General features: G+C 47.9%; 1 long non-coding RNA gene across 1 annotated transcript; it reads left to right on the top strand.

Annotated features, from left to right (window-relative positions):
• The first annotated feature begins 1121 nt into the window (after nucleotides 1-1121).
• LOC121077743 lies at nucleotides 1122-21747 on the top strand. Its single transcript, XR_005824281.1, has 3 exons — nucleotides 1122-1245; nucleotides 17037-18359; nucleotides 19168-21747. It is a non-coding gene; the product is annotated as an uncharacterized LOC121077743 (long non-coding RNA).
• The last annotated feature ends 5404 nt before the right edge of the window (nucleotides 21748-27151 follow it).

The raw sequence follows: 27151 nt of genomic DNA, 5'->3' as shown, positions 1-27151 counted from the left end.
TCTCCCACCACCTCCAGTCCCACAATAACAGTGAAGCAGAATTTGTGGTGAACACAAAATAACCAGAAGCAGAGCTCCTGCCCAGGACTTGTCCTTGTGCCCAGGCATGTTGTCCCCTTCATTCCCACACATGGGCTTCTTTTTGCATTGATGCGAGCATCCCTCTGGATGTTGTGTCACATCACCCCCCCGGGGCATCAGTGCCCTCTCCCTGCTGTCCTGCATGGGACCTGGGAGCCTCCAGCTCCTCCCAAACCACGTGGAGCCTGGCCTGGGATGACAAATCCAGCTGGGGTTCCCTGGCTCCTGCTTGGGCGCGATGCAGGGACCCCTCAGCTCAGCAGGTGGTGGGATGGGAGCCTAACAGGAGCCCTGGCAGAGCAAGGCAGGCTTGTCACCAGAGGGTTGTCTTTATCAGGGTGCGGGTCACGACTCCGCTCCATAGGGAGGAAGTTTAAATAAAAGATGTGGTGCCTTCCCCCAGGCCGGAAGGACAACAGCTGCTAAATGCTGTTAATGTTAAAAGCCCCCAATTAGGAGGACCGTTGAGGGACAGCACAGGAAGCCAGAAATAACTAAAATAACTACTGCAAGGCACTGCCATGAGGGGTGAGACTCCTTCCTGCCTGCACCCCAAGGTGCAGGAAGGATTTGATCTGCTCCCTGCTTGCAAAACATCCCCACACACCCAGGCCAGGCTGTCATCAGTGGGTCCTGTGGGCATGGCAAACTACGGGGAATTTGGCTTCGCATCCAAATGCTCTGCTTTTTCCCATAGATGCTATGAGACTTTTTTTTTTTTTTAAACACATAAAGACAACCAATTTTTCTCCTTGGAAATAAAAAGCCTCTGACATCACCTGCTGCTTATCTTGCTGCAGTGACATGTAGTTTCTTTCCAAGCCTAAAGAGCACAACCCTGACTCCAATAGGGGCTTAATTGCTTTCAGTCCTGTTAATTGAATTTGGCTCTCCTGTGCCACTTAGCACTGACTGAAGGAGGGAAACAGGAAAAAGGAAAAAAGAAAAAGAAAAAAAAAAAAGAAGTCTGGGAAACAAGCTCAGCTGGCCGAAGGGACACGGCTCCTGCAGACATTATAAATGCATGTGCCCCTGAGCAGGGGGCTGCTTAAGCTGGGTGGGTAGTCTTGGGAAGTGTCTTGGGTGCCATGCTAGGAAGAAGTGGCTCCTGTGACTTCTGGGCTTTGCGGAGTCTATGGGCTAAATACTAGGTCTGAAATTAAGGTAAATTCCAGGTAATTATGAGATTTGGGGTGGTAGGGGACTGCCTGTGCTCTCAGGGGTGGTCCTGCTTGTGTACGACTCTGATCTCTGGTGGTATCCTTGGTTTCAAACCCCAGTGTTTTGGGGAGCTGGTAAGGTAACTTTAGAAGGGGTGGCTCTCTCCAGGGTGGGCCTCTTGCAGATGGCTTGGAGGAACAAGCTCCTCCACTAGCAGTGTGTCTGCATCTGCCTTGCTTGTGGACAGGCAGGTTTCTGGTGTGTGCCAGGTTTTGGAGGAGCCCTGCTGTGCTAACACCTGCACTGGCATCTGTGCTTACTCATGTCTCCTGCAGCATGAGGGAGTGACCTCTCTAGAAGTCAGTTGGCTATTCCTGGTTGTGCTGGCAACATTTGCTGTGAGAATGGGAGTTTGAGAGGGAGCTTCCTGGGCCATGCTCTTTGTTTCCTTTTCACAAAGGGGCTGTGTAAAATCTCTGTGGTGTCAGGGGTTTCTGTTCCCCCTCAGAGAAGTGCAGAGAGTGGCTGCAGTCTCTGTCTATGAGACAGCTGGGTAACAGTGGCAAGGTCTGGCTGCTGTTGTCTTGATTTCTGGAGCGAGATCCGCAGGTTAGCGAAATCCGTGGGCATCCCTCCCACGCAGCCAGGGCAGCGTGGTGCTGCTGTGCCGCATGCAGGCAGACCACGGGCGCATCGGGAGGTGCTGCTCCTGCGGGAGCCCTCCCTGCCTGTTAGCTCTGGCCCTCTGCGTGCTCCCGGGAGCTGCTGTGATCGTCCCCAGGCTGCAGAAGCAGCAGCAGGTTGTGTTTAGGGGAGTGCTGCCAAATAACAGCACGGCGAGGTCTTGTAGCAAAGATCATGTAAGCCTAAATCAGAGATCTGAGGTGAGTCAGAGGTTTAATTTAATTAAGTCTAAAATTAGAGCAGAGCCTCTGTAAGGGGAAGGCAGGGCGGAGGAAGTAAGATTTGGGGGTATGCTTGTAAGTGAGGATTGGGGAGTATAGGCTTGTGCTGTTTATACAGACTGATGGCAGTGTCCCGTGGGCTTTAATATATTTAATAAGCACGTTTTGAGCACAAATTAGTGTGCACAGCTGAGTACTGCCATTTGCTGTATAACTCTGGCTAGTCAATTAATTTATAGTTTTGCTTCCACATGTGAACGATGCTCTCTTGTCTTTTGTCTTTTCTCTCTTTATAGTTTCTGTGGAAAAGAATATTGCCTTTCAACATGTGCATATTATCCAGTACCTGGCACAATGGCACTAGGGCTTGTAGTGACTGCTGCAGTGTAAATAATCAGTAATAATGGTAGTTCATACACAAAGAATGTGCCAACACTATTATTTCTGAAGATTTTCCCTTTTTAACTTTTTTGTAAACCAGCTTAAATATCTGTCCTCATGAATTATTTGGCCTCTTTCACTTCTTAAAGCAAATGTTAATGGCTGTTGGTCAAGGATGTTGGTAGGACGTGACCTAAGGATCTTGTTGGCCAGTTAGTGGAAAAAGCAAGCTTGGGCTTGAAAATGGCTTAGGAAATGTATTTTTTGGGAGGATCATATTTAACTGAGAAGAGCAGGTTGAAGGTTAATAAGTTTGGGAACATGATTAAGAATCCACCCACATGAAGAAACTTCTTGTGGTGAATGTCAGGAACCTTCCTGGTCCCTGAGGGCTCTGGACTGCTGCTGGTGGCTTTGTCTGGGGATTTGATTCTTGTCTGGGCCATGCTGCACATCCTGCCTGGAGGAGTTCATAGCGACTTTGTGGGGATGTTGCATCACTACAGGGTTAAGCTAAGTACTGCAGCCATTACCTAGGGCATCTTGGGTTCTTGCACGCTATGCATTTGCAATGTCAAATGTACAATCCAATCGTGGTGCAAGAACAGAGTGGGGTTATCTTGTTGCCCAGTGTTCTTGAGCAGCTTGGGTTCCTCTCTGTGCCCCAGAATGTTGGGAGAGGTTCAAAAGGGGAATAGATGATGGAAATGTTCAAGAAAGATATGCAACAAAGGTTAACAGCTGGGAAACATCCAGGGAGGAAGATGAAATCACACTCAAATTGTTGCTTGCTGCTTTCCAGGGCAGGTATCTGTTGTCTTCTCCCCTCCCTGAAGTTTTCCCCTTCCTGAAGAATGGTCTTGGTATATGGCATCAAATCCCATGCTATGCTGATGGCCTTGCCAGATGGCATGTGGTCCACAGCTCAGTGCCTGCCCTGTACACTTGCATGGAAAGAGGTAATGGCCCAAGGAGCTGCCAAGAATATTATACAGAGGTACTGCTGCTTTGGGATTTTGAATAGCACGTGAGGTTTAATTGTGTGGATGGGCCTTGCTGGGAAAGCTTCTAGCAAAAAGCTTTGCTGATGTGTTGGCAAGTGGAGGCCACGCAGATGCTTTGACTGTTGGATGAACTCGTTATATGGACTAACATGTGCCAAGGAGATCAGAGGAGTCCTGCTGAGATCTGAGTGAGGAAGGAGGCTTGATGCACACAGAATGGCCTGTGGTTGTGTCGGGGTTGGGATTATCTGGTCTAGGTCAGCCTGCCAAGCAGCAGTGAGGTGCAGGGATCTGGCTTTTATTGCTGTATGAAAAGGGGATTGTGCATCATTATATTGGCCCGAGGGGAGGTTGGGGAAGTGTGTGGGTTACCCACCTTGTAGGAACAGCTGAATTTGGGCTGTGCCTCTGTCTCTGATGTCAGCTACAGTGGGTTCCTAGGAAATAAGGGATGATGTGGGTTAGATTTAACGTGTTTCTACCTAGGGCCTGTTGCAACAGGGCTCGCAAGACATGCGTGACAGCAGTGGCCTGGATGATGCACGCAGTGCAGGGGTATGGCAGTGACTCCAAATCCTGGGCTGCTTGGCAGCAAACACTGCACCCATCCTGCTGGGAGGGCTGGGCCAGGCCAGGGTGTCAGCAGGTGGCACTGTCTGCTGCGAGCAAGCCCTGGGCTGTGCCTGCACCCAGGGGTGCTCCTGCAGGACTGGGGGCAGCCACAGCTCTGGCTGGTGCAGATGTGACACCCTGCAGAGGTGGGTGAATCTGGCTGCAAAGCTGTTGCTGTGGCTGTAGGTCTGTGCTTAGCAATGCCTCTAAAGCACATTATATATGCTGGTTTTAACAGGTATTCAGAGTGATTCTTGACACTAAGTAAAGCATTCCCTTGGGACGGTATTGTATCTGTGATACAAGGAAGGTTTCTACCCCCGCTGCCTCTAAGAACTGCATTTAGAGAATTGTTTCTTCTGCCTGAAATTCTCCTGCTGCTTCAGTGAGATGCTGGAATAATTTCAGCTATTGATCTGGTGTTGCTGTGCATTGTTTAAAGGCTGCCCCTTTCCATCCTAAAGACTTTGGGATCCCTACATCTTTACAGCATTTAGTGAGTAATTTGGGACCTTAGGATGAATGGTAATGAATAATTGCCGGCAGTCAGTGCTAGGCCACAGCCACTGGAAACAATGAGAAAAATGAACTGGCGCTTCCTTGTAAGCCCTGCAATTGTGGGCTCTCGCCACTGGCAGAGTGGCGGAGGAGCTGGAGTCCTGCTCCGGGTCAGCGGTGTTGCAAAAGCAGAGCGACTTTCACTGCATGCTGCGGGGAGCCCTGGAGATGGAGGTTGCTGCTTGAGTGAAAGGGAGCTGGGAAAAGCAACCTCCCAGCCCTGCTGGCTCTGACACGGGTGAGCGGGGGCGCTGCCATGGCTCAGGCAGGTCCTTCAGAGAGGGTTGTTACACCCCTGATATAATTGTGTTCTCTGACGGTGGGCTCTGGTGGGCATCCCCTCCTTGTGCAGGCATGCACCCTGATTTCCCTCTCCCCAGCCCCTGTCACACAGAGCCATTAGGGACCTGGATGTTTACTCCCCTCATGAGCATCCACCTGTATGGGATCTCTGCCCACCACCTGCAGGGGGAGGGGGGAGTGCTGCCTATGTCGGGGCTTTCATGTAGGCTTCAACACTGAAATACTTCAGGTGACAATGTTTTTTTGGTTGTTAACACCTTGGAGGTGTGTGATGGACCTGGTGGATGTGGGTGCTGCTTGCTGGCAGTGTTTGATTGCATCCTGACTGATGCAGAGGATGGCTCTGAGGGGGAGCATCACTCCTGGTGACATGTGTCCCACCCCGGGAGAGCTGACACCGCACTGGTGTGACATGTCCTGATTTCCTGCAGTCTTCCAGTTGGCTGCCCTTTCAGCGCTCTGCCCTCAGCAATAACTGCAAGGATTGTGAGGTCCCCTAAACCAAACTGTCTGAGCTGGAGAAAATCACTTGGGAGGGAATAAATGCAATTTTTGAGCGTAGAAAGAGCTGGGATGTTCTGCCCCAATTCTCAGCAAATGCTGAGCACTGCCAGCAGCTCATGTCACGCTCTGTCCAGTGTCAGTCATGGCAAAGCTTGTCCCCGCGCTCTGGATCCATCCCCACTGGCCTGTGCTTTTTATTGCAAAATGCAGAACTTTTCACCAGCCTGTTAAAAACACTCTTTGTCTGTGTGCCCCTGGTTTGCCAGCTGGTCCCAGGTGCTCTGAGGTGGTAGCCAGCTCTGTGCCACTTGTCTTGGATTGTTTTTCTTCCAGGTCATTGATGAACAGAAGGTGCTCAAGAAGCCAACTCATATGGGGCATGGATGAAAACAAAGGTGCTCAGTGACAGCCCTGCTTAGCCTCTTATGACTGTTGCTGTAGCGTTTCCACCAGGCCAGGTGCACGCGCTCATCTGAGGGCCAGAGCCTGGGGCTGGGAGCTGAGTCGCAGTCACTGGGAGTCAGCTGGGATGGCCTTGGGAGAGGCTCTGAACTCTCTCCTTCTCACTGATGGGGAAATGGATAAAAATAAAGATGCTCACCTCCCTCTGAGGGTGGTGAGAGGATTAATTGGTTAATGTTTGTGAAGTGCTTTGAAGCTGAAATAGGTTAGGTGAGTGCTAACCAAGATTGCAACAGCTAGATGTGTCATGTGGAGGTAAAGGCTGTGCTGAGAAGGCACTGTGAGCCTTAAAACTTCTGTTGTTCAGATGTCAGGTGCTTCCCGTGTTCAGAAGCAGTCAAACACAAGGATTAGAGGGATCTGAATGGCAATTGCAACACCAAGACCTTTCCCTTCTCATTAAATTCCAGGCTAATCTGCCCCTGGCTCGCAGGGATGGGCTGTGGTGCTGCAGCCCCGTGGTGAGGGGCAGCTGGGCCTTGCTGCAGTGCTGGCACTGCCCTGTCCTCCCTGTCCTTGGGCCAGGGCTGCGTGGGCAAGAAGGGCCAGCATGTTTTGTGACGAGTGAAATCAAGTTCCGGGTTCAAGGCAGGGGAAACTGGAACTGGAGTGGGGCAGGGGTTGAGCAATGTGGGCTCCCTCCCGGGGAGGAGCGTGAGAACCGGTGTACCCAAAGCAAGAATGTGTTTGGAGACCTGGGTAAGCCCTGGCGGGTGGGGGCGGTGGTGCTGGAGCTGTGCTTAGCCTGGGTGTGTGTCCACCCACTGGTGGTTGCTTAACAAGCTGAAGGAGGCAGTGGCGATGTTTGCTTGGTGCTTGCTGGGGCTGAGCCTGGCCAGGAGCCCCAGCCATGGTGCGATGTCCCGTTCCCAGTGAGGGGGAACTGGGACTCTGGGTTGGGGGCAGAGCGCTCCGGGGGGTTGTGTCAGCCCTCGGTATGAGCCCTCCCTGTGTGGTATGGCATTGTCACGTACCCAGGGCATCCACACTGGAAGAAGGGGGTCAAACTGCATTTTTCTTCTGGGGAGGACAGGGTGAGACTTCATCCTGCAGGATGGGGGAGCAGTGACAGAAGCCAGCAGCAGACCTGGCTGCTGACACCTGTGTTGAATGAGACTGAAGACTTGAGGCTTTCCTCCTGGAAGGATGGCGCATGTGGGGGTGGGCCAGCATTTATCTGCTGTTGCTTGTGGGCCATGCTGTCTAGTTTCCATGGCACAAAGCTGCTGGGTGACTGCGCAATGTAGGACAGCATAAGTCTGGCCTCCATCACCCCATTTCTCCATGGTTTGTAGTGCCCGGTGCTTGTGCTTTTGTCCCTCTGGTGATGTAGGGAGAATTGGAGATGGTGCTAGTCTCTGGGGGAGGATTTGGGTAGCAATGGGGCAGGGGACTGCCTGAGCCTGGCTTCAAGGCAGCAGCAGGAGCTGCTCAGAGCTGTGCCTGGCTGCTGGGTGGGTTGTGCCCTTGTCTGTGTGTCTGTGCCCCTGTCTGTGTGGGTTCAGCAAGGGCAGAGGGGTTTGTCCTGGTCTCTCTTGGGCTTAGCGTGTGGGATTCCTGTTCTCTGCACCTCATGGGACTGGCTTTCCTGGGTCTGCAGCCAGCATGTGGGACAGGGCGAGTGCTGGGACAGGTGAAACTGTGGGACTCTGGGTGTTTAGGACAAACCAAGGGGAGACCAGCCATGGAGCCACCCAGCTGTGGCAGCCCGGAGCTGAGCAGCAGCCCTGCAGTCACCGGCAGCACCTGGGCTGCCCGGCCTTCCTGGAGCAGGCTGGGGCTTGGCACGCAGATCAAAGGGCCTTGCGTGGGAGAAGATAAGCAGCTGGTCTGGGAAGGGGGAGGTCGGGCTGGCCAGGTGGAGCCAGGAGGAGGGTGCCAGTGTCTTTCACTTTCATTGACCTCTCCTGCAAACCAGAGCCAAGAGGTGGCACTGCAGCTGGTGCCGTGGGCCTTGCAGGGAGCCTGCTGGCAGCCCCCTCTGGCCTTGCAGAGCAGGTGGGACTGCTCCTCCGCCTGCACCCGCTGCTCCATGGTTCCCCATGCCTGCTCTGCACCACTCCTTCGCCCCGGGAAGGATCCAGCTGCTGTTGCAGACTGTCATCCAAATGCCTCTAAATGGGGGAAAGCCTGGGGACTTGTTTTACAAGGGTCAAACAGATGTAAATAGCTTTTCTACAAAGATTTCTGCTCCGCTTCCCAAAGGCTGTAGCAGCCCCGGAGGAGGCTTCTTTTTTGCTTCGGTTACTGTACCCTGCTGAGGACTCAGCCCACACAGTCAGTTTTGGGCTCTCCAAGGTTTCTTCAAAAAACCAGCCAAATGTTGTTTGTTTTATGGACACCCTCATAATGCATATGGGTTTCCCAAGGAACAGCTAAAGTGCTGAGGAGGGTGGGGTGGGGAGGGAGGGGAACCGAGGAACTCTTCATCTGGGTTGACTCATGCTTGATGCTTTGGATGGATTTGTTATTCATCATGTACCCATTACTGCCTGGGGCCTGCTTAGCTCCATGCTCAAAAACTTTTTTTTTTTTTGCTTAAACCACATTACTGGAGTGCTGCTGAGCACTTGTTTGCAGTTGCCATGAGTGCCTCTACTCTAAAGCTCTTGGAGGCAGGAGATAACTAACTTCTTCCTCCCTTTCTGCAGAAAATGGTTTTGTTCCTGGACAAATCTATTCCACACAGCCAGTGTAAACCTCCTGCCCAGCAGCAAAGCTGCAGTACCAAGCTAAATGGCATGCAGATACGGTGCTCCCATTTGTGGGTCTTTGTAGCTACTGCTGCAAGCAGAGGTAACAGCAGGGTAAGGCAAAGTTTTGCCTGCAAGTGTTGACCTGAGCACCAGTTGGATGGAGGGTGATTAAAAGAGTAAAGCTCGTCTTGTTTGAAATTGCCTATGGAATGACAATTCTGTTTTAGTGCTGTTGTCTTCTATGAATGTGTGCTCACCTGTGTGGGCATGTTGTGCTCCTTCTGCCACCCAGAGACCCATCTTTGCTGGAGGTCTGTGGTGCCAGCAAGAGCAATGCTGTCAGTGTTGCTCTGAAACTAGCAGTGCTGTTGGGCAATTCCTTTATACCTGCTTAGAGAAAGTCACCAGAATTGCTTCTGGGGCTTGATTTCTGGTGCCAGTAAGTTCTGCAGAAGCAAAATCCAGCAGTGGTGCTAGGCCTGGGAGAGGTAGGTCTGCTCCTGGGAAGCAGTGACGGCTGATATGCTCTTGTGCACCCGAAATATTAGCATTATAATTTCTGGGCTGGTAATTCCCATCACTGAAAGCTCACTGTTACAGAAATCGTGTCCAGTGAAAAGGGACAAACCCATCTCTACTGCATCAGGGTGAAATAGCTGTGCAAAGCAAACTCTCCCAGACCTCAATGCTGGTGTCGTAGACCTCAGCAGCAGAAGTGTGTGGAGCTGGGGAGCTGGTGGGGGACAGTGGAATGAACCCCAGGCTCAGCTCAAGGGAAGGTTGTGTCTTACCCTAACTATTGACTCATTCTGTGGCCAATGGCAAATCTTGCCTTTCTTCATAGTTCAGCTGATAGAGGACACTACTTGTCTCAGCCTCTCCAGGCTATAGGAAAAACTACTCAGTTGGTGTAAAGCCCCTAGGATGTGTTGGCCAAACTGTTCCCTAAATGGCAGGTGTGCCCTAATGGAAGGGCGGCACCTGGGGCTCTAGGTGAGATTTAAGCCAGAGGTGGAAAGCTGATGAGAGAGCACCTCCCCAGACAGCCATTATTGCGGGAGGGATAGCTTAATTCCAGTTAGGTCCTGAAGCAGAAGTCAGTGCAGTAAGGCACTGCAAAGCCATGCTCATGGGGGGAGATCTTGAGCTAGGACAGTTGTCTGCTGACAAGGGACAGGTTGCTTATTTTCTTGTCACTCCATTGCTTATATCCTCTGCTTGCTGAGTATGCCCTGTCATTTATGATGCAAATGACCTGATTTGAATAGTCTAGTTAAATCTTGGAGCTATGCTGATGAAAGACAGCACAAGAATCTGACCATGCAAAGCATCTTTTCACTTAGGTTCACTTAATCTGGTAAATGCTGAGGCTAGAAGTGAAAAAAAACTCATAGAGAAGTCAAGTTCACAGATGTCCTGGAGTTATTCTAGCATCTGGAGAGCTGTTCTTTATTCAGATCAGGGGGACTCACTTTCCCATATCTCTTCAGTTTCTTTGTTTTTTTGATGCTTTTGAGAGCTGTGTTTAGTCTTGCTTATTAATCCTGTTTGCTGCAGTGATGCCACAGGGAGCCACTGCCGCTGGCATGAAGAGCTTTCAGTCTAATTTGAAACAAGATGTAACAAGGGAACACAACCCAGAGTGGGAGGCAGAGGGTGTAATGAGATCCCAGGTCTGATAGCCTGCATGTTGCACAGCATGGTGTGTTTGAGCACCTTGTTTGCAAACTTTGGGTGCCTTTTCTAAATTTTAGGGAATAATATCAACCTGAAGGTCAAGAGCAATACGAAAAGAGTAAGAGTGTTTTGGTTTCAACTAGCCCTGAACTATTAATTTGCCTCTGTTTTTGGAGATGGAGAAGTGCAGCAGAAGAAATTTTTTTTAGATCTAGGGTACAGAGTTCAAGAGTGGTGCTTGTGGGAGAAATTACCAAAAGGAGCTTCCAAGGCTGCCAGTGTTGCCAAAGTAGAGTAATATGATGCAGAATGAAGCAAGAGTAGACAAGGCAAGAGGCTGCAGCTCTGGGAAACTTTAAAGGTGAGGAGGGCAGCACACTGGCTTTAATGAGAACACGGAGTTATTAAAGGAAGGATGAGGAATAAACAAGGATGGATCTCATCAGCTGCTTTTAAAATGTAGGACGTGGGAAAACTGGGGGGAAAGTGTTGGCATGCATCCCAGGCTGCACTGATTTATTTTTAAGCAAGGAATCTATCATTATGAGATGCAAAGACTTAGAGCAGCTGTTCTCAGTATAGGGATGTGAAAGTCCTTGGGCATCCTGGGAGTGAAGTGAAAGTGGATCTTTCGTCTCACTCTTTATTCCTCCACAGTAAAAGTTGATGAGTCCCTCCCTGTTGAAAGTGAAGTGCCAAATATTTCCCTTTGATTTATTCCTTTTACAACTAGCTTCCCTCTGCCCTTGCGGCTTGTTCTGGTTGAAAACATCTGCAGTTGCCATAGTTCTGGGGATTTGGCAATGGTGGTGTGACTCATGAGGTTCAACCTTGTCAGCTCAGGGCAGCCAGCCAGCAAGAAGGCCCTCGTTAGCTCGGAGTCAGGAAGCAGGGGTTGCTTCTGGAGCTGTTGTACTCTTGAAGGGTGTCTTTGGGCTCCCCCCTTCAACCTGTAAAACAGGTGTGAGTGGAATCACAGCAGGAGGGGACGCAGAGCTCCCTTCTGGGGAAGACAAGGCCCAAGTCTACTAGCAGAGACCACCTAGGGCATACCTGATGGGTTCTGGGGTTGGATCCTCATATTTCTTTCCAACCTTGGCACAAGATCGTGGTTGGAGCTCAGGTGAAAGCAGAGCAGGTGGCTGAGAGAAGGTGCTGGGACCCGGCTGCGGGCTCTGCTCTGGCTCCCAGTCCAGCCGTATCTTGCCTGGATGCTGGGTTCAGTTCTCCCAGACACCAGGCTAAGAGATTATTTCTACCATGCATAAAAAGATTGCAGGGTTTGGCATCTGCTTTGAGGCTTTCGCTGGCAGGTTTAGTAAAGAGGCTTAGGACTGCTCAACCCAGGGAAGTAAATCTGCTGCATCTCTTCTCAGATAATGGAGAGCAGGCTTCAAAGGAGGAGGAAAACCTTTGCTTTGTAGCCTGCGTACGTGTTTGGTCTCGCTGATCCTCAACCCTTGTCTCTTTGCACTGGTGTAATGGTGGAGAAAAGAAATAGAAACTGCTGTGTCTAGGAATAGATCCGGTGGGTGGGACACCTCCAGTGCTGGCTGGGGGAGGCTCTTCAAAGACCGGGGATGTCTGTCTCCTCCTGGGCTGCGGGCTGCCGAGGGGCAGGGCTGCGGCACTGCACTCACCTGCATCGCACGCGGCTGCCTGAGGGGGATTTTTATGGAGCAATCATGGCAATTAGCAAGCACAAGTTTTTCCACGTACCAAACATTGTCGAGGGCAGCCATTCAGCCCCGTGCTTGTTATTGCAGTGAGTGTTGGGCAGGAGTGTCCTGGGAATTTGTCACATCCCAAGGAGGAGGGGGAGCCCATCAAAGTGTCCTTGACTTGCTGATGTTGGCTTGCCACCCTGAAACAAAGGGCTGATGAAATAGCATTAGCCAAGCTGGTCGCTAATGAGGGCAGAACATCTGGAGCCAGGATTTGTTTATACCTCTTTGTTTCCTCATTGTTAGGGAGACAGAAGAGGAAGTGTCACTCAGAATATAAATCGTAACATTCAAACAAAGGGCTGACATCTGGGTGTGATTTTGGACTTCATGTGTGCGGGATCTCCTGAGGTTTAAGCCCAAAATTTTAGCCCAAGATGTTGGCAGTCCATCCTGTTTTCAGAAGGTTTGATGTCACTTCAGGACGGGGACTAAGGAGCTGTCCCGACCTCCAGGCTGGAGCTGGCATGTGCTGAGATCTGGGAATGTCCACGTCAACTCAGATGTTGCAGCAGCTGGGGACAGCAAACCCCAAACCTGGGTGCTGGTCTGGCCATGGCTGGTTATGGATGTTGAGGGGAATAAACAGGGCAAGCACAAAGCAATTCTTCCTGTGATAAAGCTTCCTGTGGCTTGGGGACTCACCAGCCAGAGGCTGCATCTCCATCATCATCATGTTTAATAGCCACTGATGGACCAGTCCATGAGTTTAATTGACTTTTGACTCCCTTGATGTGTTTGGCATCCACAACATCCTGAGGCAATGAGTTCCACAATGCAATTAGATTGTATGGGAAGGGGGAAAAAACTTCCTTTTGTTTGTTTAAACCTACTATATGATAATTTCATTTGGTATCATTTGATTTGAGTGCTATGAGTAATCTCGAACATCTCCTGTTCATTTTCTCTGGGCATTCCTTATTTTAGACTGTCATACTCCTATTCTCTTTGTAGCCTGCCTTCCACTATAGGTGTTCTGGTGAGTTTAGTCCTTTTCTGGACAAAAGCCCTTCCTACCTCTGTTCCTCTGGGTGGCCAGGGCAGGGGCTTTCTGCAGCTTCCTACAGCCGTGCTGTGCCATTGGGAGAAGGAGGGGGGTGGCCCTGTGGCCACAGATGTGTAGAATCTGGACAGACCCAGCAGTCATTATTATGATAGTAATAATTCATTTTCTTTTCTCCCTCTTAATGGTTCCAATCAGGTGCTAAATCTTTCTGGTTGCTGAACTCTGACCTGATGTCTACTTGTGGCCTTACCTACAATGTCTCCACGATACACCCCTGAGAGAGCTATAATAGGCAGCTAGAGTATAGCTAGCTAATTTCCCAATCTACATCTTTCAATACTGAAATTCATCTGCCATTTTCTTGTCCAGCTACTGTGTCATGAGTGACTTATGCTTTTCTCTTGGGTGATTTGGAGCTTTGAAATTTTCTGAATCATTCCATTTGTCCCCTTGCTAATCCCCTTTTCCGAGTCATTTATAATAACTTGAGCTGCAGAGATTCCTGTTGGGTCCCACCTCCACTGGGACAGCTGTCCTGTCATTACTGCTTTCTTTTTTAACCACTTAACTCAAAGAAGCTTCTCCTTTACTCTATGGTACCTTAGTTTCCTAAGAAGCCTTTAGAAGACGGATCTCAAGTCTGGATTAGAAGTAAAAGTTAATTGTATCAAGCAATGCCATTGTCCGTGCTTGGTGGAATTCTCATGTATGACAAGACAGGACTTTCCTCCCCAAAACCTGTCATGAGTCTTCCCTGGTCTGTCCTTTCTCTGTCCTTACTGCATTATTCTATTTGTATGAACATTCCTCCCTTTACTGCAAAAGTGCAGTGCGGAGCTTGGGCTGGATGATCATTTTTTGAGTTCCTTCAGTGCTGCTGGAGGACTTAGTCCCTGCCTGTGACCCTGTGTTAATGAGATTTATCCATTTATTGTAAATAAAAAAGTTAATTTAGCTTTTCTGCTATGGTGTTATCTTCCTTGGAGGCTCCCTTGTCCCTCTGATCATGGACACTCAAATTTGTTTTGTTATTAGTGCCTGTGACTCAAAAAATTCTGCTCAGAATACTCGTAGTATATTTTGGCACAGCAGAAGGTTTTATATTTTAGATTGTTTTTATTTCCATTATTTGGACAGTACTTCTCCTTAACCTTGTCTCACTGCCGTTTGTACTATTTTCTGCTAAGCACACTAACTTTTTTAGAAAAATCCATTAGGAGATAAGTGTTTACAATAAACATTTCTTCAAATGGTTGTCTTGCCTCTGGGGCATGTTTTTTCCCTATTGACTCTTCCTAACTTACTTTAAGCAAGTGTCTGTATTTTTAGGCAGCTTCCTGTTTTCAAGTGAAGCTTACAGTGACAGGGTTGCAAGGCTTCTTCAGGACTGTTGGTTTTAAGCATGTCACCAGTGGCTCTTTGCTTCTTGAAATCCAAAGTACTGGTGCTCCTGGGCGCTGCTCAGAACATGCTGTAGAAGTGATTTAATGCTTCAGAGGTCACTAATTGCTGCTGGAGAAGCAGTAACTTCCTCTCTTAAACTTGAACGTCTTTCTGTCCTGTTACTTACACTATCTGTATGGGAAGACGGATATCTTCCATTGCTTGTGCTTGCATCCTGGTATTTCCATCACAGCCTCATTCATCTTAAGTTTCATGGTCATTGCCCTGCTCTGGATGAGTGGATGGAGTAACCTTAATATTATAATGTCCGGGCATGGGACTGCAATCCTAGGGACTCTGACACTTGTTGATACAGTTAACTTTGTTGAGCTCTTTGATCAGCTCTCCTTAATGTACAGCTCAGCTCCTCCACCTGCCCAGCCTACTCCCATTCCTGTATAATTTGTTGCCACTCATTACCATGTCCCGCTGCTTATCTTCCTTCCACCAGATTTCTAAGGTGCTGGTTATGTTAATAGTCCCATCTGAAATCAGGGCACTGCTGTTCACTCATCTTGCTTTTAGACCATTGGCACTGGGATAGAAATGCGTACATGGTGTTGTCTTATTCTGTTCTCTGGCTCTGCATGCCTGAGAGGGCTGTTGTCTGCTGGGGCTGCAGTCTGCTCTTTCCTCCCTGACTGTTTTTGGCAACTCTCCTATCCTTTTATTCAAGGATGCAAAATTTTCATGACTTCTCCACTGGAGACTGCGTTTTCCCAAACCACATGTCTTGTCAAACTCTTGGCTCTCCTACAATATTTAATTTAAAAGACCTTTATGTGCCAGCAGCCTTGATCTATTTTCATTTGGATTTAATATTTAGATCCTTGCTGCATGATCTGTGCCTATTCAAGCCTGTCCTCAAGGTACTATTTCCTGAACCTTGTGATGTCTCTGGATTTTTCCACAGGGCACTGGAAGGAGCATTTCTGAGCATGTAACTGAGTTGGTCCTGGCCTTTAGCCTGCTAGCTACCAGCTAAATCTTGCCTTCAAGATTGTTCTCCTCCTCCATCCTATGTTGGTGGAGACCATGTGGACCACACCACGAGTTCTTCCCCAGCTCACTGAGTAGGGGGCAGTCCAGATGTGAGACCACCCTCTTAGCATTTAGCAGGCAAGTGATGTTCTGTTCCTCAGCTGTTTCTATTGCAATAGCCTTTCTCATCCTTTTCATTGAATTCCTCATCTTCAGAGGGATGTCCTTAGCACAACAGAATGGATCTCCTTCCTCAGGCAGTTTTGGAACTGCTGGTCTAAATAAGTTCTTCCCAGCATCCTTAAAGGTGTCACTGCTGTGTCGTATTCCCAGCAAGCCTCAAGCCTAATCACTCTTGTTACAAGGCATGGCACTTTGCCATTGAGGTCTGTGGGCTTTCTTCACAATGTACAGACTTGTGTGACCTGCCCATGGCCAGCCATAACACGTGCACCTTGCTGTTCAGCTGTGCGAGTCTAACAGCTCAAATCCGCAGTATGGGTCCTCTGCTCAGCCCTTGAGATGCCATTAGGAGGGACTGAATGGAATGATCTGAAAAGGGTCTTTGAACACCCTTTAAACAGACTGAATAAATTATTCACATGAATAGTATTGTGATCAGATGTAAATACTTGGACATTTTTATTTTGATAAGCTTTTGGCACTTTTCTCAAGGCTGTTGCTTTTTGGGAGGTCCTACAAACATCCAGCATGAAGCTACAGAGATGTCTGCTGCTGGGCAAAATGTGGTTGTTTGTCCTGTTGCTCTGAAGCAAGGTGAATTCATGTTCTGTCACTTAGTGATTCAAACACCCCCCCCTCCATTCCCACCGCATGTGCAGGATTCCTTGAGCAGAATTTGCTGTGAGTTCTGGGCAACTCCACTATTCATAATCTACAGAAGGCTGAAAAGTACCCCAAATGCAATGAAGGCCTTAATTCTGACAGTGCTTTGAATGTTAGTGATTTGCTATCTAAACTACATATCAGTCTGGAATATTATGGTTTTGTGAAATGTGAAGCATAGAAAGATCGAGAATGAAGAAAAACACTTTATTTGACCTAAAATTATTTTATCCCTTTAAGTTTATTTTTTCCCCTGGAACTGACAGTGAACAGTGTGTGTACTAACACCGTTATAACTATGATGCAATGTATACCTGTTTAGTTAGGAGAAAATATTACAACAAAAATTCCCGAGGTCTCTTAGTAAGTGAGAGACTTATTTGTTTATTAATTAAATTTCTAGCCTGAAGATATGCTAATTATCTTAGATGTCAGCCTAATCTCTAGGAGAGCATCTTCAAAAGCATGTGGAAAAAAGCCCAGGGCATGTGGATATGGTACTTTTCAATTTTATTTTGTCTTACCTTGAAAACAAATAATAAATTCCAGTTAACTGCTTTCTTTTGGAAGCCTGGTGATGGGTGCAGCTCTTAGAGTGGGATTTAAACCAGTTAACTGTAGCCAGAGAATTGCTTTGAGTTAATTCTTGTTTCAGTGGGAGCAGTGATTTTTTTTTAAACCTTTTCTTTCAGCTTGTGGTTTCTTATGGATCTCTCCAGGGAAGGTGAAATTCCATAAAAATTCTTACTGAGCATACTGTTAAGCAGCTGATGGGAAATGCTTTTCTTTGCCTTTCACAAACCTTGTAGCAGTAGTCCAGAGACTTGTGAATTCGAGGCAGAAAGCCACTGGATAATATTGTGTTAGTAAAACATTTGGACTAGACTGAAAATTTGCAGGTGATGCAGGATGCCCTGTACTGCTGCTCTTCTGTACAAACCCAACACCGTTAAATGGTAACCCCTCGTTGCCAGTCTGACTTCACCTAGGTGCAGCTTCCAGACTTGGATCCTTTATTCCTCTGCCAGACCGAGGAGCCCATTAGCTGTGACAGGCCAATCAACCATTTCCTAATTGATCTAGTGATGTGGTTACTAGTGACGACAGGCAGATGAACTTGATGACCCAGGAGGTTCTTTCCACTTCTGTGCTCCATGGAGGTAGTGCAGTGTTTGATGCCAAGGGTGAATCACGGGTGTATCTGTCCTACATCTTTGGAAGCAGGCTCCATGGCATTGCTGACAATGGCGATTAACAAGGCAAAGCATGTTCCCTAAAGCCAGTACACCAGGCAAAACAGCCGAACATGTAGGGCAATGAATACAAGAAAATAGCTTTCAGATGCAGTTGTCTGCAGCATCTGGTACTGAGTCAGTCTGCAGCAAGTGATGGGTGGACAGCTTCTGGAGAGACAAGGACTTGCTCAGGGATGGACCACCAGCATCAGCTGGGTGGTGTGAATGGGCTGCAGAAGGACAAGCAGCAGCAGAAACCATATAAACATGTAAAAAATGCAGAAGGGAGAGAAAGGAAAAGGGCTCTACAAATGCAGGAGACTTACCTTGTTACAAGCAGAGATTTCAAAAAATGAAGGGGGGATTCCTGAGGTAGCAGCTCATTTGCTGCTCCCTGTTTTTGTCCAGCAGTGATGTCTCCTTTTTCGTTCATGCTGTGTGAGAAGTGCAGCCATGTGTGTACAGATGTACTCAAGTGAAATAGCTCATCTGTGGCATCCTTTATCCCATGCATTGTTCCTACAGAAGGTGCAAATGCAAGAAATACACAAGCTTATTAAATCCTATTTGGAAGACTCCATTTCTGCAGCCTAAATGTTGGATCATGGCTTTATTTTCAGCTGGGAAACAAATGGCAAATGGAAGCCCAGTCCTGGAAGGGACCACAGGCTCAGATCCCAGCAGTCTGCCAGCAAAGACAATGTTGCTGTTGGTCTCTCACCAACATGGACAAACACTTGGAGCACACTCAACCAAGACACCAGATGTTTTAGAACAAAGGTGAGTGCCCACAGGAGCTTGGCTCCATGGTTGGATAGTGCCTGTATGATGTTTTATGGGTGTAGCCCTTCTGCCAAGCACTGACTGGTGAAGAACAGGGCTAGGTCATGTTCCAGATGTTCCTAGAACAACCTTGAAATAGCATTGATTTGGGTCTTTTCCTGGTCTTGTTTCAGCTGTGGGGTTCTGTTGGTGTTTGCCATGTGCTGCTCCCAGTAGCCAGTTTGCCAGTCGATCCCCACTGGTGAACATGCTGCTTCCACTGCTGTCATTAGGCGTTCATTAACCTCTCTGCTCCTCCACCAGACTGGTGACCTGGTTGCAATGGGATGCTTATTAAGTTGGATATGGGTACACAGGCTAGTGTGTTGTGTGGAATGGTGTTATTAAACACAAGGGAAAACCCACAGGTAGTTAAAGGTAATCAGGTAAACCTCAGGGCTTCTGTGGTGAGTACACTCCTGCTGCAGGTATAACAGAACTGCGTGTGGATGAGTGCCCATGGAAAAGAGTGGTTTATAACTTTCCCTTGGGGAAAGTGGTTGGGTTAAATGCATGAAGTGCACGTGCTTGAAAAGTTGACAAAAGGACTATGATTTTCCAGTGGTTAGGAGAGTGCTTCAGACCACCAAATAAGATGAAAAAGCGTGAAAGACCCAGAAATTCTTTAGGAAAAGTTCTTTCCCCATCTTTGATGGAGTAAATGGGAGCTCAGCGAAACATGGAACAAAAAAAGAGCCAACAGCACAGGTATGGTCCCTTGTGATGTGGAGAAGGAAGATGGCTTATTCCCTTCTCTGTCTTCCAGAAGAGAAGCTGGAGGGGAAAAAAAATAACAAGACTGCCATGGCAATCAGCTGTGTCTGCTTGAGATGTTGGAAGGTGCCTGTAGCACAGCAGATGACCAGTTGATGAGCATCTTGCACTCCTGCTGGGAGGTGTGATCCATGTCTATGCCTGGGGAGCCCAGACGCAACCTTCACCAGACCTGCAGGGTGGGCAGTACCTGGAGTGTCCTGTGTATGGTGTGCCCCAGCTTACTGGCCACACGGACAGCTTGCTGGGATGTCTCATCAACATTTATGTGGCTCAGGACAAGCTCTGTACTCAGCACAAACAGAACTGCTGGTGTCTGGCCAGACGGGTTGTGTAGAAAAATTCTGGCTATCAGACATGAAGGAGGGCTTTGCTGTGGAATGTCAATGCCAGAAGTTTCATGTCTGCATGTTTGGGAAGTTATGCTAGCTGGAAATGCTCAGTGTCTTAGTACGGTTGCTAGAAAGGGCCTGGCAAACACTCCCAACAGAAAACAGGGTTTATTTGTTCAGTAGCAAGCATATTAGCTGGGAATCAGGTACCAACTTGCAAGGAATTTGGCTGCAAACTCTCTGCTCTGGAGTATTTGACCAGAGTGCAGAGGAGACTGTAGGGTATGAACACCCACATGAAACCCAGGTTTTGGCACTTGAATACACAACTGAACAGTGAGGATGGAATAAAGATTTCTTTGTGTTAGACCTAATGTGATTCCTGAAAATCCTGATGCATTTCTGGTGCTTCCCATCTTCCCTGAAGTATCAAGGATTGTGCCATCAGCTTTCATCAGGATGAACTATTTCTTTAGCAACCAGATGTGATTGAAAGTAATGGTGCTATTTGACAACATGCCTCCCTTTCCAGCTGTTTAAACCTTTATTAAACCTTTATGCATCTCACAAAGGAACAAGTTTCATCTTACCCAGGTACACCATCACAGGTTGGGGAAATGTTGCACGGTGTCTGAAACGCAACCCATGGGTGCCTTGAAGATGTCTTACACCTCTAAATTTCAAAACAGTTTTCCACAAAATGCAAATCTTTGTGCAATTGTGCAATTTGTGTGCTTTCACCTAAATTGGGAGAATATGAAATAAAACAAGATTATGGAAGATCCATAGTTCTCATGGGTACACTTCACTTCTTCAGATGTGGCTGTTTCTTTTTTATAGAAAGCTATCATTTTTTCTATGGAGAACTTTCAAGCAGTTATAGTCACAAACCACAGCATCAGGTACATCTAGTAGTGCCACTATTGTCTTCCCCATTCTTAGTCTTTCACGTGCATGGAAATGCCATATTCTCAATTACCTTCTACAAGGGAAAGAAACCGGGGGCCTTCCTGCAGGTTTCCCCAGAGGAACGACTAGTGTTGTGATGGATCACATGCATGGCTAGAAGTAGTGGCACTGGCATATGGTGGAGATCAGAGTTTCATGCTGCAATTAGCAGAGTGGGGTGTGGTGATACTATAATCTGAGAGCAACCACCACCCACACAGGGCATGTTTTGGCCTCCTGCTCTTGCTGTGCTGATGGGTACTGGCACTTAGGCCACCACGCCCTGTGGCCAATTCCAACATTATAGAGCCTTTGCCACTAATAAAACATAAATAATAATTTTCTTGAGAGAAAAACACCATGTTCTTGTCCCTCCTTGTTCAGGTGGGGATGGCTGGTGACGAGGGTTGCTGGAGGACATGGAAGAGCCTGGTCCTCTCTGGAGGGCAGGTTATTGATACCCCTCAGTGGAGCAGCACTTATAGGGTCCAGCTGGCAGCATGGGAGGGGGCAATGTTACTCAAATGGGTTATTTCATGTTGCGTAATCCTTTGTGTGCTGTTCTTGTGGGCTTGCTGCTGCTCTTCTTACTGTCCACAGGAAACTAATCTCAGGATGGATTTTTCTTCCTCTGTTGAAATTCTGCTGTTTCAGCAGCCCACTGACAGTCATTGTCTTTTATTTCCATGTGTGAGCTGAAGCCAGAATCAGAAACTTTCTACTTTGTCTCCAAACAATGGGGCTGTGATTTTTTCGCATGATGACTTCGTCTTTTCAGCCGGTGTGCTGTGCTTCGCTTCTAGCTATGGCCCATGGCTGGTGCTCAGCAGAAGCTGGAAAATACCCACAATGAATCCAGGCAGTTATGCAACGCTGCACATGAAGTAAAATTCCTTTCTAACCCCTGCAGGCGATCAGTTTACGCCCTGAATGATGAGATTTTGATTACCCTTATCTAAGCTACAAATACTGTTAACGGCCAGAAAATCAGCTAGCTCTGGTAGGGCCCACCAAAGTGTGGATCTTGGTGGCCTTCCGAGCCTGCAAGTCCTTTGCAGCTCCATGGGATGTCAGGGTGGGAAGTCCTTTCACTGTGCAGATGTTATTTGCTGAGGCCTTGTAGATCAAAACCCAGCTCCCACCACTTCCAGCACAGCAACTTTTAATGAGCAAATACTGTCCTGGAAAGCGTTGACATCAGGATCGGCAGGCTGCTTCCCCCAAGCTGGCAGGAGGAGCTTGTTGCTTCTATGCTGGATCTCCCCTGAATACAGGGGCTGGTTCCAGCATCCTGTTGCCCCAGCCCCACATGGTATTGCTTATAGCTCGGGGAGCAGCTTTGCTCTCTCAGGGAGCCCACTTCCCAGGGCAGCTTCATTCTTTTGTGAACAAAAGCTGTTGAGCTGTGGGGAGGCTCCTGGCTGGAAGGTGGCACCTTTCTGTGGGCTGGGCTGAGACTGCTGCCTGAATCAAGGCTGGGTAGCATGTTAGATGCTCCCAGATGCATCTCTCTCTTGGTTTTCTGTCATATTTTGCATCAAGAAAGATAAATATTAAAGGCATCCAAGCCAGCAATAAGGCAGAACTCCTTGTACCTTCAGCCTGGTAGGAGGGGAGAATTGATTAACTGGTAGGTTTTCAAGGCCAGGAGAGATCAATAGGACCAGTCAGCCCAGCATGCTGTGCAAATCAGACCATAGATCATACTAGTGATTCCCACACCAAGCCTGTCTGAGAGATAGCATTGTTGTTTTGACTGGTGGGAGGATCTCTCACACCACAGGGATGAATACTAGTATAAGACCAGAGATGAATAGTCTGAAATAGGTGTGACCCAGAGGATAATGTGGCCTTCTGCATCTTAATATACCCATCTGTGAAATGCAAATAATAACAGGGGAACCTTGTAGGGATTCATTAGTGCTTTGAAGATGGCATGTGTTACACGCTGTTATTGTGATCTTCCAAAGTTAGCCTCATCCCTGCCTTTCAGACATACACCTCTCACAGTTGCTCACTTCCTGATTCATTTCCCCCTCCTCCCCAGCATCATCAAGCCAAGTCAGCAGTGGCAGAGGCCTGTCCAGAAGAGTCAGCCACATGTCATGGTGGCTCATGGCCTAAGAAGGATTGCAAAGGCAAGGCTGGCTCGAGCACAGAGTGCTGGAAGTTGCCGTGATTGTACTGCAGATGTGACGTGGGGACCTGGTGTGTGTCACAACCTTTCCGCGCTGGAGTTTGTGCAAATGACACGTAAGAGTCCATAACCAAAGATGCTTTTTGCGATTTTAGTGTTGATCAGAGCTAAAAGATGGATTTGGGCAGGAAAGGACATGGTGACAGGGAAGGGCACAACCAATGAGATACTGGGTCTGGAGGAGGATGCAGTAGGTGCTGGGTTTAGGCAAAGCTGTTAGATGCTCTCTGTGCATAGAGGTTTATAAAACTGCAGATACAAATTAAGCTCATCCCTATTCTTTCCCTTTGAAGCAGTGAGTCCGCTTGACCCAGAGTTTTTTGTTGGTGAAGCTTACCGCCGTGCTCCAGACATGCTTCCGAAACTTTTTGCTGAGGCTCTGCGCACTCTAGGATGTGCAAGACTTGCTCTGCAACCAAAATTCTCAGAGGTGGATGGAGTCAGGAAATTCCTGTCATTCTCCTCCTGGCCTCTTGTAATTCACTCTCCTTTGCGACCTGCTCCAGAGGGAATAGTGCTCCAGGATGCTGAGAGTTAACACAATCAGCCGTTGCAGCAATGCAGCCAGGTGGTGTGCTGCTGGGCTGAATTGCACACACAACACAAGGGTTGGAAACGAGGAGCCACTTGAAGGACCTTTCACTGGGTTGGGCTGGTGGGGCTCAATTTTGGGCTCAGAAAGCTCATCCTGCTTGAAGGAAGAGGACTGTGATATAGACCTTGGGTGACTGTGGTGTCATTTGGATTTCAGGATGACCAAGATTGCTTCCGTGGAGATTTGGGCAGAGCTTGCCTGAGAGCTGTGGCAGCAGCAGGTATGAACAAGGGAGCTCTGAGGCACTTGGCTATTGCAGTCTGGAAACTCAAACTCCATTAGTTTGGGGCTGACTGGCTTGTTGGCTGATCAGCTACTGGATTTCAGCCATAGAAGTGGGTGCAAGCTAAAGAACTTTGTCTGGTGTCATAAACCTTGTCTTGCACGGGATGTATGCAGGTGAGGTGCCTCCCAAATTGCACTGAGGAGATGGGTAAGACTCGTGGCTCTTGCAGCATGGGATGGGTGAATAACTGGGTGTCCCTGGAGGGGAGGAAACGGTACTGATGTTGTTGACAGCAAAGATGAGTCCTTTTCCGAGGCACTAAGCAAGGCAGCAAGATACAAAGAATGGGGACTCTGTGCGCAACACCCACATAGCTGCAGTCCAAAAGACTGTTAGCTTGCAGCATTAGTGTGGCAGCACAGTGCTCTACACTTTATTTTCTATTTGAGAGCTGCAGATGAGCCCAAAGGAGCTGCAAGGGGCCTCTTGTGCTGAGAGGCTGATTAAAAATAGGAAAGTGCCTTTGAAGTCCTTGGGTTTTGAAATATCTCACTCTGAAGGTGCAACTCATACAGCACTACTGACGTTGAGAGCTCTGGACTCTGCTTCGCTGGGAAGCAAAATACCATCTACTCTACATTTCCTTTGCTAAATATGCCAAACAACCATGTCTATTCTCTTTTAGCCCTGAGGGTTTCTGATCTGAGAGAGATGTAGTGGTGGGCTGGAAAAGAAGTTTCAGAGAAATAAGCATCTGGTGTTGGTGTGGACAGAGTTGCTCTGAGAAGGGAAAAAAGGCGGTAGGGAGGTAAAAAGCATGCCAGTCAGGACAGAAAAGAATAGCTCTGGTGGGAATAACGGGTAGTTTTATTAAACATTAAATTGTTTCCCTCCTCATGTTATTTCTTGCTGGGTATGAAGGGGTTTATTTCCCTGGAACATGATGAGAGCAGCAGAGGGCAGCTGGTGCCACAGGCTGCCTGTGCTGGTGGGAAGAGGGCTCCTGGAGAGGTGACAGAGCACGAACTGCCCAAGGGAGCACCCTGGGACCAGCAAGGCTGTGCTAAGGTGAGCTCGGCTGGTGCTCAGGAGGAAAAGTGAGGAGACCTAGGCTCTGCAGGTGAGCAGGGCTAGCAGCTCATGCAAGCATGTGTTACTTTTTCAGTTTGGTCTGAGGACCCAGCAGTGACATTAGGCAAAGTCCGCTTTTGTCATTGGGAGTCACGGTTATGGTGCTGAAGCCACAGCACTGATTGCAGGGATGCAGGGCTTCCCGTGGAAAACAAGGGGCAAACTTAGCACTGCAAAGGGGACAGTCCCTGGCAGAAGTACCAAAGTAAATGAAACATGGGCTTGTCCTTATTGAGGTCACTTTGTTTTCATGTGGTGCCTTTAGAGATTTGAGCCAAAACACTGAATTACTCTGGAATGGGGCTGCACTGCTCCTGCTCTCAAGCATGGAGCACACCCTTCAGCTGCTTGAGGTGGAGGCTGGCATCTGACCAGTGAGGAACTACCAAGGCAGAGAATTTGGACAGTTATACTGTCAGGGACTAAAATATCCCCAGGTGATGCTGAACCCATTAGAAAGGAGGTGATCCCATATGCAAAATGGGATAGTGCCATGTCACAAAAGGAAGGAAACTATTTGATGAAAGGACAAGGCGTTTATTTTATTAGTTTGTGAACCATTTGGTTGCTTATTGGACTATTTTCTGAAATCTTTGGGGGCTCTGAAGAGGGAAGAGGTAAATGTCTCTGCCTGTGTCCTGCCCACGCTGGGGCTGTCCCAGTTTGATTGCTGTTCTGTTTTGTCCCTAGGATTCCTTACAGCCTGTTGGATTTCTGCCTCACAAGTTTGTCTAAATTTCACGTTATTCTCCATCCCCCCCCTGCATTTTCCCAGTTGCTCCTCCATGATTATTTTTATCCCATTCTCCAATTTTCCTAGCAGAGTGCGTAGGAAATTGGACTCTGTGAGAGCTGTCCTACCTAGCACCATTTTATACGCTCTTTACTTCTCATCTAAATTTGAAATTGAGAAAAGAACAAAAGGGTCTTTGTAGCATCTCTTGCTTCCAGCTGCTTTCCTCAATGGCACATCGCTCTTCAGATGTTTGGCATTATCTTTAAATCAAGATTAGCAAGGCACTGTACCAAATTAATTGCTAAAAGATCAGGAACATCTCTAAAAAAGCAGATTAGATCCTGCAATACAAAATCCCACAGAAATTAGTGGGTTGACTGGATTCCAGTGCAGGATGGAGACTTTATTGTGTAAATCCATCAATAAAGGCAATCAAGTGAGTCAGGCGAGGTTTGTTTAATACTCTTGCTGTCATCCTTCGTTATTGTGACTGGGTTTCCTCTTGTAAGTACAGTACACAGGAGCAAATCCTTCAAATCCTATGGCTTTGTAGGGTTCTCCCCGTCCCCTCACATCACTTTTCATACCATTGATTGTTTTTATTTTTTTTTTCAGGAGATTGTAATTATGTGGTAGTAATTAGAAGGAAATCTTTTTTCTTTTTTTTGAGATTTAGTACTGAAAGTAGTTCTGGCTTTGGTCTTGAGGGGCATTTGGGGCATTCTGGCCTTCTCCCACAAATTGGTGTGATTTCGGCTGGGGGATGGGGTGCAGGGGTGCGAGGATGGGAGTGAGATGCAGCAGTCACAGGGTTGGTCCAGAGTCGGGGTCTGGGTCTCTTCCCTCTTCCTTGACCTGAGGTGTGCTGTCAGGGCTGCAATTTGCTCTCACTTGGCCAGTCTGACTGGGTGGAGGACCCACAGTACCTCCTTCAGGAATGAGGTGGTCAGCCAGCTGTCTGAAATCAGGGCGTTCTTTCACTTTATGGGAATGGAACTTTTAGTGGAAAAAATGATCTTTAAAATAAAACCTGTCTAAAAATGCATCTCCCTTACTACCCTGTGACTGACTCATGGGAAGACACCTCAGTAGCCAAGAATGTCTTTTGTTTTCGTGCTCCAAAAAGGCTTCCAGCTCTATGCAGTTCTAAACTACCGTATATTTTGGCTTTTTCCATCCTAGTTCTTTTCCAGTTTCTCCCAAGAATTTACTGAGACGTGCTATATCAGGTTAGTTATTTTCTTTTCCTGTTGGTCTCCCCTCTAAGTCCATGCCCAAATATGCGTACGGAAATGATGTCATGGTTCAGGGCAACACACAGCTCTTCCAATCTGCCACTAAGCATCTGTATGACCTTGGGCATTTTCATTTTCCAAATTCACCCCTGTGAACCTGCATATGACTTAATTTTTTGAGTGGAAAAGAAACATTAGGGATGACCACATACCAAATTAGGACTTTCTGCTCGTTTGGCTTTGGCTCCAGTTGTAAACAGCAGCAACTATTCTGATTTGGGAAACATGTGGCAGCAATTTATTATGAGAGTTTATACTTGAGCTGAGCTGCGTTGGCCTCTCTGGCCAAATGCATAAGTCATGCAAAAGTATGTTTTCTTCCTTCTTCAAATGGCGCTTACTTGTCTCTCTGGTGCGGCCTCTGCCTGCTTGCCTGTGCTCAAGCATCTTGTGGCTCTGGTCTGCTGGATTGCCATTTATCCACCTTCAAACCTTGCAAATGACTTTTCTCTTCAAATTCTCCTATTTTTCCCAGTGAACAAGTTGCACAGCTTCTTCCTGTGTAAATCACATTCC

Source organism: Cygnus olor, chromosome 14 (genome assembly GCF_009769625.2).
Source record: "Cygnus olor isolate bCygOlo1 chromosome 14, bCygOlo1.pri.v2, whole genome shotgun sequence".
In the NCBI taxonomy this organism is placed as follows: domain Eukaryota; kingdom Metazoa; phylum Chordata; class Aves; order Anseriformes; family Anatidae; genus Cygnus; species Cygnus olor.
Note: the sequence above shows the minus strand (reverse complement) of the source record. Positions and strands in the feature narration are given on the sequence as shown.